Source organism: Sciurus vulgaris (genome assembly GCF_902686455.1).
Source record: "Sciurus vulgaris genome assembly, chromosome: 17".
Taxonomy (NCBI): Eukaryota; Metazoa; Chordata; class Mammalia; order Rodentia; family Sciuridae; genus Sciurus; species Sciurus vulgaris.
In genome coordinates, this window is record NC_136478.1 from 49050530 (window position 1) to 49063323 (window position 12794).

General features: G+C 38.6%; 1 pseudogene across 1 annotated transcript; it reads right to left on the minus strand.

Annotated features, from left to right (window-relative positions):
- Positions 1–10739: 10739 nt before the first annotated feature.
- LOC306649183 (testis-expressed protein 30-like) lies at positions 10740–12371 on the minus strand (annotated as a pseudogene). The gene has a single exon. The product of its transcript is annotated as a testis-expressed protein 30-like (transcript).
- Between the last annotated feature and the right edge of the window lie 423 nt (positions 12372–12794).

Below are 12794 nucleotides of genomic sequence, written 5' to 3' on the forward strand. Positions count from 1 at the left end.
CACATTAGTAGTTGCCAGGGATTGGGGAAGGGTACGGGTGTGATCATGAAGAGGTAGTGTGAGAGACAGCTTTGTGTTGATGGAACAGTTCTGGATCTGGATTGCAGTGATGGTTGCATGAATGTACATATGTAATAAAATGGCATATAACTACACACATTGTATCAATGTCAAATTCTGTGTTTTGATATTGTACTGTAATTATGTGAGATGTAGCCATTGGCAAAAACTGTGTATACAGGACTTCTGTGAACTATCTTTGCAACTTCCTGTGTATCTGTAATAACATAAAAATAAAGTTTACTTAAAAAAAAAGCTTCAATAAAGATGGACTGAAAATCAGAATGTACACAGCTGAATTATGAATTAGGAAGCCAGAAAGTTAACCCAGAAGGGACCAAATGAAATAAAGAGATGCCTAAAACAACTTGACATGAAAGACAGAAATAGAAGTTCCCAAACAGCATCCCAAGAAGAGAGTAGAATTGAGAGGTAATACTTGAAATAGTAACCAAGGAAAATTACCTCAGAATAAAGAAGTATATTAAGCCCTCTTTCAAATTACTTACCAAGTTAGTACAATTCTACATATCATTAATTCTGTCACATATTTTCCATCTGAGCATCTATGAAATTGGAATATCTTCTATCTGTGAAATGCCATATTTTAATTGACACTATTTTCAATGGTAAATAATTTATGGCTTTTAAAAAGTTAAGATAAATTATCTAGACACATTTACCAAAATTCCTTAAAAAAAAAAGGAATGAATATGTAAAATACCGAAAGCTCCAAGAAAGATTTTAAACTTCACCTACAAAGGAATTAGGAGCAGCTTAACATTAGCCCTTTATAAGTGTACTTATGTAAGAAGACAATGAAGCAGATCTTGAAAACCAGAAAGAGGCAGTTTTGTACCTACCTGCACTTTCAGACCATGCCAGACTCTCATTTAAGCACCAGCAAAATAAATTATCCATTTCAGAACCCTTCTTTGAATATATTCCTGGAAGCTATAACCAAAAATGAAGGCAAGTAAACAACATAAAGCAGGTGACATGAGAAAAAGTTGTAAAACAAATCAGTTTTTAAAAGAAATTAAGTTTAAACTGAAATTGACTACAAAAATGCAAGGCAACTGTTTCAAAATAAAATTCTATGTGATATCAAAATAGAAAATATGGGTAAGGAAAGGGAACTCCACATGGAAACAGAGTGTGGTGACTCTTTTATTCAACAGAAGTTCAGATAAGAGTTCCGTAGAATTTTTCTTTTTCTTTTCCTTTTTTTCTTTTCTTTGTGCGTGTGTGTGTGTGTGTGTGTACCAAGGATTGAACTCAGCTGTTCTTAACCACTGAGCCACAACCCCAGCCCTCAGTCTCCTGAGCTGCTGGGATTTACAGGCACGCACCACTGCACCCAGCAGAATCTCTCATTTAAAGAATTTTTTTTTCAATTTAAGCATAAACCTACAGCAAACATCCCATTTAATGAAGAGCATAGTAACACTCCCACTCATTAGGAACCAGGGCAAGAGGTGGGAATAAAATGGCTGACTAGAGGTGCCAGGCACACACCTCCACAAGAAAGGACCAAAATGGGGGGAAATCAATAGCTGTTTCTCTGGAGTGTTTGAAGCAGAGCATCAGATTGTCACAGGGATGTGGCAGAGACATTGCTGTGCATGGAGATACACGGTCACCTTATAAGAAGGGAACTAAACACAGCATGTACCACTCCCTGTCTCCAGAGGTCAAACCTGAACTAAGAGGGACATCACTTAGCAGGGGAAGAAGGGGAAGCAAGAAGCCCCAGGCATGCCTGTGATACCTGAGGCGTTCAGAGCTGGAGGGCTTTCACAGGCCCTGAGCCCACTTTGGGGAGTTGCTAGGCTACCCCACTGCTGCACTATGGGAGAAAGAGCCCAGGTCACATTGTGTCCTCCCCTACCCATCTTGAGTAAGTAGCTGAACAGAACTTTCTGGGTGGCTTGGCTCTCAGAGGCCTCCCAAGAAGCCACCAGGTAGGCCCACTGAGTCCCTGAGAAACAGATGCTAGGCCTCACCCTGGGCCCCAGGAAGCAGCTGGGCAGATTTCCCTGATCAGGTCAAGCCCCTAAAGGTCCCTGCAAAGCCACCTATGCAGCCCTCAGACACTGACGGGCTCCCTATCATGGTCACTCCTGCAGCCTGGTCCCTGTAGTCCTTAGACACTAATGAGCAGCCCCTGCTGCTTCTGGGTGTGTTGTGTGGCAACTACCTGGGTGAAATGCAGTGACCCCACCCTCACACTGTCACCCTAAGAGGATGAGGGGGACCTCAACTCGGGATGGGTGGGGTTCTTGACAAACATTGCAGAAGCAAATTTGAGGATGTATTCACACAACAGGGAATATACATACATTCAAGGGAGAGTGCCAACCATCTCAAGAGTGAGATGCTTTGGGGGCTCTTGGATTCTTTGAAAGGAAACTAGGTGAAGGGTGAGGATGGGCAGGAATTGGGGATGGCATCAGTGGTGATCACAAGATGGCTTATGGTGGTCTGGCAATTCTCAGGATCCTTAGGCTGATGTGTTTCTCATTATCTCACCAGGAGGGGATGTTGAAAAGTACCCTAGATGATGGCTTTCTTAAAATATCATATCTTTCTTTGCTTAATCTATTTATTACATAGGATAATTAATAATGTTCAAAGTAATTTTTATAAGTAAGTGAATTTCCAATAACTTTAAGATTATGAATATAGATTTTTCAGAAATTTAGTAGTGATGGGTCTGGGAGAAAGAACTGACTGAGGAGGAAATGTATGCTGAACTTTAGCATAAGCCTTTTAGGTTAAAGGAGTTCCTTTCGTCTCCTTTGTACCTCTCTCTCTCTCTCTCTCTCTCTCTCTCTCTCTCTCTCTCTCTTTGCAATTTTATTATTTTATTTTACTAATTGTAGAAAAATTAGAATTATCTAGTATCCCTCTCTCAAATACAATAACAAAAGAATATGTATATTTCCTTCTAGTCTTTTTACATTTATATAGCATTTTAAAACAAATCTATGGGCTGGGATTGTAGCTCAATGGTAGAGCACTTACCTAGCACATGTGAAGCACTGGGTTCAATCCTTGGCACCATGTAAAAATAAATAAATAAGATAAAGGTATTATATCCATCTACAACCAAAAAAATTTTAAAAATAAACAAATCCAGTGCAGTAAAATGCTTCCCTTTTTTTCCATTTCATAATATACATCTACCATTTCTTTAGAACATTAAATATTACATGAAAACATGATCTTTAGTTGCTTGCTTAACAATCTAATTATAACTAAACCATAATTGACCTTCAATTGTTGGAAATCCAGATTGTTCTGAATACTTGCTATCATAACAATAACTATTAAACATCTCTTTTCATATATAGTTTTTTAATGTATCTCCAACAATTTTTTCTTAAAGAGAAATTCTGGGAGTACCCAACAAAGGGCATGAGTATTTCTAAGCCTTCTGATGCATTTTTACCAAACTGCCCTCCAAAAAAGATTGTACCAACTTACAATAAATAGCCAGAGTCCCATTTCTTTCTCAAAATAAAAAGTGCAGAGGCCATAGCTCAGTGCTTGCTTAGCATGTGCAAGATCTTGGGTTCCACCTACAGTACTGCAAAAAAAAAAAAAAAAAAGTAGAAAGGAAAAAAGGAAGAAAGAAGGAAAAGGAAAGAAAAAGATTATATAGATGAATAAGATGAATAAAGGAAGAGATGGATATAAATCAGATACTCGGTCTCACCACAAATTGCAGTGGTTCTTCTCATTACAACTGATTTCTGCTACGTTAGAAGTCTCAGTGCTTTTTAAAAAAAATTTTTTTTGTTTTAGTTGTATATGGACACAATGCTTTTATTTATTTTTTTAAAACTTTTTAAAATTTTCAATGATCTTTCTATATTTATTTATTTATTTATATGTGGTGCTGAGTATTGAACCCAGGGCTTCACACATGCCAGGCAAGTGCTGTACCACTGAGCCACAACACCAGTCCCCCTTTATTTATTCTTATGTGGTGCTAAGGTTCAAACTCAGTACCATACACGTGCTAGGCAAGCCCTCTACCACTGAGCCACAATTCCAGCCCCTCTTAGTGCTTTTTGATAAATTGAAATTCTCTGTCTCATTTTGCTGTGGGTTTGGAGATGGTTTGAGTATGTGCCCTAGGGGTTCCTCTGTTGGAAGTTTGGTCCTCAGTGTGGCGATGGTGGGAGGTGGTGGAAATCTTTAAGAGGTGGAGCTTCGTGCAAAGTAATCAGGTCACTGGGGCACTGCCCTCAGAAACGATCCATATGATTTTCATGGGACTCTTGGTAGTTCCCTCGGGAGTGGGTTGTTATGAGACAGGTCCTTCCCCACTCTCTGGCTTTCTGCCTTGCCATGTGATCTCTCCCTCTTGCTTCTGACAAGATACCACTATGCCATGACACAGCTATAGTAGGCCTCCCTAGAGCCAGGCAGAAGCTGGTGCCATGCTCCTAAATCTCCAAAACTGAGCTAAATAAGCCTCTTTTCTTCATGAAGTACCCAGCTATTGTGGTTTAGGTTTGAAGTGTCCCCCTGGCCAAAACTCACATGGTGAGACAATGCAAGAATTTTCAGGGAATAAAATAATTAGATTATGAGAGGTATAACCTAATCAGTGGATTAATCCACTGATATGGATTAGCTGGGTGGTAACTGTGGGGTGTGCCTGGAGGAAGTAGGTCACTGGGGATGTGTTTTGGAGTTTATATTTTGTCCCTAGAGTGTAGAGCTGTCTGCTTCCTGGTTGCTATGTCCTGAACAGCTTCCCTCTGCCTTGCCCTCCACCATGATGTTAGCCCGAGCAATGGAATTGATGGAAATTGTGAAACTGTGAGTCAAAATAAACTTTTTTTTTTTTTCTCTAAGCATTCTTGTCATATCTTTTGGTCACAGCAATGAAAAACTGACTAACACACCAGTCTTGGGTATTTTGTTATAGTAATGGAAAATTAACTAACTATCCAAAAGAATTACAAAATGCCAGATTAAGACCTTTTGAATTCATTGGGCTTTAATTAGATCCTAGCTTGTAATCTGTTAAGAGTTATTTCAGTTTGCTAAGACTCTGATCATCTCACTCAACAAGAAGGGGGCAGTCAGTGGGAATTTGCTAAATCAGTGTGTTTTAAGTAGTCCCCTAAATGCTGACCTGCCCCAGGAAAAAAGAGACAGGTGACTCTCACATAAAACATCTGAAGATGAAGGAAAATCTGCTTCTTATTCTTGGGGGAAGCTGGTAGTTGGGGCTTTGCTCAGATATTTTATTAAGTGGAATCTGTCTACCACCACATCCTTACTGTTTCAAGGAACTGTATTCAAGTAGGAATCAGAGATTCATAAAACTCAAAATATTCAGGATACAATAAAAGACTTGTTTTAAGAACCAGAAAAACATTCTCAAAGCACATGATAAAGTATAATCAACAGACACCAGAAAAGATATGTCAAATATACTTGAATTATTTGACAATGATTTTTTTTTTCAGTGCTGGGGATGAAACCCAGGGCCTCTGCATGCTAACTTAGGTACACCACTTAGCTACATCTCCAACCCCTATGGATTTTAAACTATCATGAAAATGTTTCTCTAAATGGTAACAAGCACCTTTGAAATAAATGAAAAAAGTAAATAAACAGAAGCTACAAAAAGAAGATCCAAATGAATTTGAGAACTGAAAACTACAATAAACAAAATGTAAAACTTACTAGAAAGGGATTGGGGCTGTAGCTCAGTGGTCGAGTGCTTGCCTCACATGTGTGAGGCACTGGTCTCAATTCTTAGCACCACAAAAATAAATAAATAAAGATACCGTGTCCATCTACAACTACAAAAAAAAATTTTTTTTTAAACTCACTAGAAAGAAGTGGGGCACAGTGGGGTGTGCCTATAGTCCCACCTAGAGCCCGAGTGGCTTGGCGTGGGGGGAAGCAGTCACCACGCTTGGGAGTTTTATTCAGAAGCATGTTTGCATCCTGCAGTTCTTCCACCAGGATGACTATAGATCAAAAGTGTCAGGTACAGAAAGCCAAAACTAATTTTGAGCACCCTGAGATAGATCCATGAAGGCAGTCACAGAACAGGGGCACAACTGTCCAATGAAGAAAAAAAAATCTGATGCCACCTGCCAGAATGTGGTAGGTGCCTGCTGCTTTTCCTGTCATGTCATCTCCAGCACTGAACAGAAAACAGGAAGCCCCAGCAGCTGGACAAAGTGTAAGAGCCAGAAGATACAGGCAGAGCTGCAGGATATCTGCGATGAAGTTCTGGAGTCTTGGATTTCCCTGCACATCCCACATGGGCGAGGGAAAGGGTTCCTGTAGGAGGAATGGGCTGGCTGCGAAATAAAAAGCTGTGAAGTTTACCAGAAACAACGACAGAAGGTAGAATTATCTTAGAAGCAGGGGCATGATTTCGATCAAGCTGTCCATAAGGGTCCGGCTCTAACAAAGCAAGGAGCCCGGATTTGGTTTATTATAGTGGTACAGATGAAAAAGGGACTGGTAGGAGCTTCTTCCATGAAAAACAGGATGGGTGTGGTGTTAAGCAAGCCATTTGGCTCTAGCTGGTCATTCCCACATCCAGGGCTTTGCATTTGAACTTCAGTGGTGAATCAACACAGGATAACCACATGACTCAGGCAGTTCCTGAGCCCAGATCTTCCTAATAGCTCAACCAAACTTGGTTCCCATATGAGCCATGGATGGCTTCCAGCAGTTGGACAAATATCTTATTCCTAATGTCATACGACCAGAAAGTAAGGTGTTCTGCTTGTAAAGGAGTCAACAAACCACCGTGTGGAGCATGCTGTGGTTTACCAGGAAGCATTTGAAATTAGTAGGAAAGGAATGCAACTGAGACGCCCAGTTGGGACTTGGACTTAATTTCTTAGCCTTTTACTTTGAGAGTCAAAACTCTCAAAAGTTTAGTTGCAGATGGACACAATACCTTTTTATTTATTTATTTATTTTTATGTGGTGCTGAGGATCAAACCCAGTGCCTCATACATGCTAGGCAAACACTGAGCCACAACTGCAGCCCAAGAGTGTAAACTCTTTAAAAAAATACCCACACCCTAACAAATAGGGTACTTTGTGACTGCAGAACTGTATACACTCTTCTTGAGAGTTTTACAAAAACAGTACCCCAATCATGCAGTTACTTAGGACAGTCTCACTTTATGGATCTCTGAGATATCCATCAGGGAGATGAAGGGGATGTTAGTGCGGGAGAGAACCCATGTCTACGGTGCTTCATGATCTGTTCAGTGTTGCTCCGCACCACCCACATATACCCCTTTGCTCAATTCAAAAAACAAAATCTTATGTGGCCCAAGCCTTTCTTTCTTTCCCACACTCTTCGAATCCTAGTGTTTTCTGCAGTTATCCTGTGCTTGCCCCCATCATATGTGCGTATGTCAAGGGAGGACGGCTTATCCCTTCAGGTCATGAGACCTCAGATAGAGAGGAACCATACTTAAGGAACTATATCCTAGAAATTGAATCCAAGGAGACTTATCCACATCTAGACCTGATTCAGATCAATGCTGAAATGGGATGAGACTTTGGAAGCCCTGGAGAAGTGCAGGCATGTGGTTTTCATGTGGCGATATGAGAATTTTTATGACTGTAGGGCATAAAGAGCAGATCATAGTTTGCAAAGATGGATACAACAGTGTTTCCTACCCCACGTGGTCCTCTATAGTATGTTCTTACCATTTTCCCATCAGGAGGTGGAATCAAATTCCTGTTCCTTTGAATTTGGGTTGGCTGCCATGCTGCTATACTCCCCAGACCAAGTCAGAAAGGGCCATGTAGCTTCTACCCAGTTCTCTTAGAACACTCTCTCTTGGGATGTTCCTCTTGGAATGAACCATCATGCCATGACAAACTCAAGACACACGTAGGTGCTCCTGTTGACAGTTCTACCAGAGATTGTTCTTCAAGACAAGTTCACACTTTAGACAGGAATGGGAAGGACTCATTCCAGCCCTGACTCGACTTAATCAAATCACCCCACTAGAGATTCTAAATATCGTCTAGCAAAGAAAATCCATTCCTACTGTGTCTTTCTGAATTTTTGTGCCACAGAATCTATAAGCATAATAAAATAGTCAACTGTCTTATGGTACTCAATTTGGGGTGGTGTGTTATACAACAATAAACAGAATACTTAAGTCTTTTGAAAATTAAAACAAAAAGTGATAACAGGGCTTTTCAAAGGGGAATGATGAAATGGGTTGGATGTGATACAGATTGATGCAAAATATCTCCACATATACTTTGTTTTATGATTTTAAAGTCATGGAAATATTTTACATTTTAAAAACATTAAATTGGATATAAAAACAGCAGTACTTAAACAAGGAAAATAAACAATGAATCTGTGCATCAAGTTAGTGAGAACTATCTTTAAAATTTTTAGTTGTAGATGGACACAATACCTTTATTTATTTATTTTTATGTGGTGCTGAGGAACAAACCCAGTGCCTCACACATCCTAGGCAAGAGCTCTACCACTGAGCTATGACCCCAGCCCTCGAACTACTATTTTGACTCTACTTTCTTAGTGAATATTTTCAAGGACAGATAGTAATGTAAAGCTTTTTTCACTCAGCATTTATTATTAGTATTAGCATTGGTATTAAGTTGCTGCAGCTATTTTGTGCCTCTTAGAGAACATAGCAATGATTGCATTGTTGAAATTCAAGTTTTTTCAGTGTAAAAGAAAAAGGTACAAGAAAGTTTAAAAATCATGTGATATTAATCTGAATTGGAACTAATGTGAACTCATGGTTTTTCTTCCTGTAAGTTAAAAAATTTTAATTAAACTGTTACACAAACATGTATAAATAGATGTTCAGCTTGAAGTTCCACAAACTGAGAGTCAGTTAAATCAGCATCCAACTCAAGTGACAAAACATTACTAACATGCTCAGAAAAATCCATGCCATTTCCATCACTACTACTCCTATGCCACACGCCACCTCCCAACCACTATCCTGGTTTCTGACTACATAGAATTTTTGTATTTTTTTAATATGAATGGAAACATACAGCATGTTCTTTTTTAAAATTTATTTAGTTGTTGATGGACCTTTATTTATTTATTTACATGTGGTTCTGAGAATTGAACCCTGTGCCTCACACATGCCAGCAAGCACTCTACCATTGAGCCACAACCCCAGCCCCCAGCATGTTCTCTTTTTTACCTATCTTCTTTTGCCCAAAATTATGCTTTTGAGATTTATCTGTATTATTGCAGTTAGGTAGTTTGTTCTCATTGTAGCGTTGGGTTGACTTACGACTTTCAAATCTGCAGAAAATCATCAGTCCCAAATTCAGAAATAGATGATGATAAGACATGTTGCTACAGCCAAGGAAATATACATTGTACCACCTCTAACATAGCTAACCACTTGGAATAAGGTCTAAAATCTCCTGTCTTCCCAGTCACCTATTTTGCTTATAGCAATATCTGATAAAGCGGGTTCATGTTCCAAAGGAACATTCATACAGACATCAAGAGTGAAAATGGACATGGTAAAGTGTACTTGAGATAACAAAGTTAAGTAAAGTCAAATGAATTTTCATTACTTCACTCTTTGGATAAGTTTATAGCTTTATTTCTAAAAAAATGAATTGATTTTAATATGCAGTACATACCATCAAGTCCGTTTCCTGGAAAATGGCTTCAAAATATTGTTTCATATTCCATTTGAGAAATGTTGGATTAATTGTCATATTTTAAAGCCCTCACAAGGCAAATAGGCTAGATGGGAGTAAAACCACTCAAATTTCGTTCTGTGTTATGTTTGAAAAGTTGAGAGATCAATTATGTAATAATGCAATACTCTGAAGTTTGAGTGACACTGCCACTCTGGGCTGGGGTTGTGGCTCAGTGGTAGAGCACTTGCCTAGCACATGTGAGGCACTGGGTTCGATCCTCAGCATCATATTAAAAATAAATAAAGATATTTTTTAAAAAGTCTTCATTATTTTGACAAGGAATTTAAAAGTGTTGGGTTATAATTTTGCAAACATAGAATTCATTCTATACCTAAATATATAGAAAGCCCCACAAGAATTAAGATATTGGGGCAGAATCTTCTTATACTGTGTCATTCTCAAGGTAGAATGCCTGCAATGTATAATTAAGGTAGGATGGACTAGGCCCAAGATATTCCACACACGACTTACTATATTGATTTAAATAAGCCACTGGACATGATTTACTAGAAGTTTGATTTACTATATTTATCTTCATAAGGAAAGTCTATATTTTGTTTTTGTGGGACCCCCTCATCTAGTTTTCTAATCAGTTTTAGGCTATTCTCATAGAATAATATGGTAGAAACAATGTAGTAAAGGGTTTTTTTCCTCACAAAAAATCAGATTCTAAATGTATTTTTTTAGAAGGGATTTTTTTAAAGTATTTTTTTAGTTGTAGATGGACACAATACATTTATTTTTATTTTTATGTGGTGCTGAGGAGATTGAACCCAGGGCCTCACACAAGAGATGCAAGCGCTCTACCACTGAGCCACAACCCCAGCCCCAATATCTTTTTTTTAAAAACAAAATTCAAATGTTTAATTTTTTCAAAGCTTAACTATACTAGTGAAAATAAATTACATTTAGACCACATTTAATATTCATATTTCATCTTCATACAACTATAACAGTGCTTTCAAAAGACATTTTGTAAAGGACATTATTTTCACAATTAAAATGCGTTTCAAAAATAGGGCAACATTGGGGCTGGAGATATAGCTCAGTTGGTAGAGTGCGTGCCTTGCAAACACAAGGCCCTGGGTTCAATCCCCAGCACTGCAAAAAAAAAAAAAAAAAAAGGGGGGGACATTAGTCTGCTATATACCTCATAATACTGAGAGGTATATTGTTCTTTTTCAAATTAACTGTACTTGTATTCAAAATAGCATGGCTTTTAACTAATGACAATTATTTCTTGTCCATTTCAGTGATTTCTTGGATCCAAAACAAAATCTGTGTATTTATTTCTTTGGAAACATCACGGGTGACTGTCCTCTCACTACCACAGATTGATTTGCCTTCTCAATCCAGTGGATTTATTGCGAGTTTGTGTTTTCTGTGCCACTTTCTCCAATAAGTTCTCACACATTTCATCCGCTGAACCTGACACAAACAGTACAGGACCTTTTATACAGAAGAGATCTTCATCTCCGAGTGTATGCTGTTGTTTTGGATGGTGCACCGGATAAGATACAAATGAGACCTCGAACCAAACCATCAGCATCATCCGGCTCAATATGACTCACTACAGAAGCAGCTGCTCTTGAGCCCACTGACGACCTCCAAGGAAAACACCTGCAAGTTTTGATTCTCCTGAGGTCTTCAGGTAATTCAAAACTGCTTTATGTGCCTTAATTCTATGTACAATATTAAGGCCTTTACAGGTAAATCTCAGGCAAAAAAAAAAAATAAAAGCCGTGAGATGCAAGATGACCAGTGTGACATCAAATGAGGAAGATTCATATTTCCTGATGCTCCATGTGTAAGAATTATTCCGCTAAGGACCAAACAGGCATCCAGTAATTTATTTCCAAAAGCTATTTTTAACTTAACCTCTGTATGGATCATTTGCACTGTTGAATAATGAACCTGAAGTGCAACACATCTGGGAAGCGAAGGTCAGCTCCCCGCAGGCAAACGCGCAGCCGGCGCCCGACCGCCCTCTTCTCAGCACCAGTGAGCACGCTGCCAGCGCCGCCCCGCGCCTGTCCCCAGCAGCGCACCGGAGGGAAATCTTTTAACGGTCTTCATTTTTCTTCCATTTATTGGTTTACGTAAGTTTTCTTCAGCATCGTGAGGCAATTTTGATATTTTTTCCAGAAAATAATTATAATTTTTTGATATTTAAAAATATATGCTCGGTGTGTAAAATATGGACTCAGATACAAATTTTGTATAGAGTAGAAAAATCTTTTTATATTTTTAGTTGTAGATGGACACAATACCTTTATTATTTATTTTTTTTATTTGGTGCTGAGGCTGGAACCCAGTGCCTGACACGTGCTAGGCAAACGCACCACTTCACCACTGAGCCACGACCCCAGCCCCAGAACCACTTTTTTTTAAATTGGTACTGTGGATTGAACCCTGCAATGCTTAACCACTGAACCACATCCCTGGCCCTTTTTATTTTTATTTTGAGACAGGATCTCGCAAAGTTGCTCAGGGCCTCCCTAAACTGCTGAGGCTGGTTTTGAACTTGCAATCCTCTTCCCTCCGCCTCCTGAGTTGCTGGGATTACAAGCCTGTGAACATCCAGCAAGAACAAGCTATAATTTTAAAAATCCATAGTTGTCATTTTCCCATTCACATAGTTTTAATTTTGTCATTTTTCTTATTTGCCTTTTTTGATGAAAACTACCAAGTTCTTTATGTTGGGATGCCCTTTTAAAAGAAAACACCATTGGCTAAAGTCTGTGTTTTTATTTTTTATACCAGTGCTGACAATAGACTGTGCAAACCCCATAATTTAAAATTTTCCAATAGCTACATTAAAAAGCAACAAGTAGTGAAATTAATCTGAATGTATTTTAAAATGCATTATACTATATCATTGAAATGTATCATGTATTGAACCATATATCTAATATATTATCATTTCAACACAAAAAACTGAGATACATAACATCCTTTTTTAGAACTCGATCTTCAAAATTGTGTTTTTATATTTAACACCA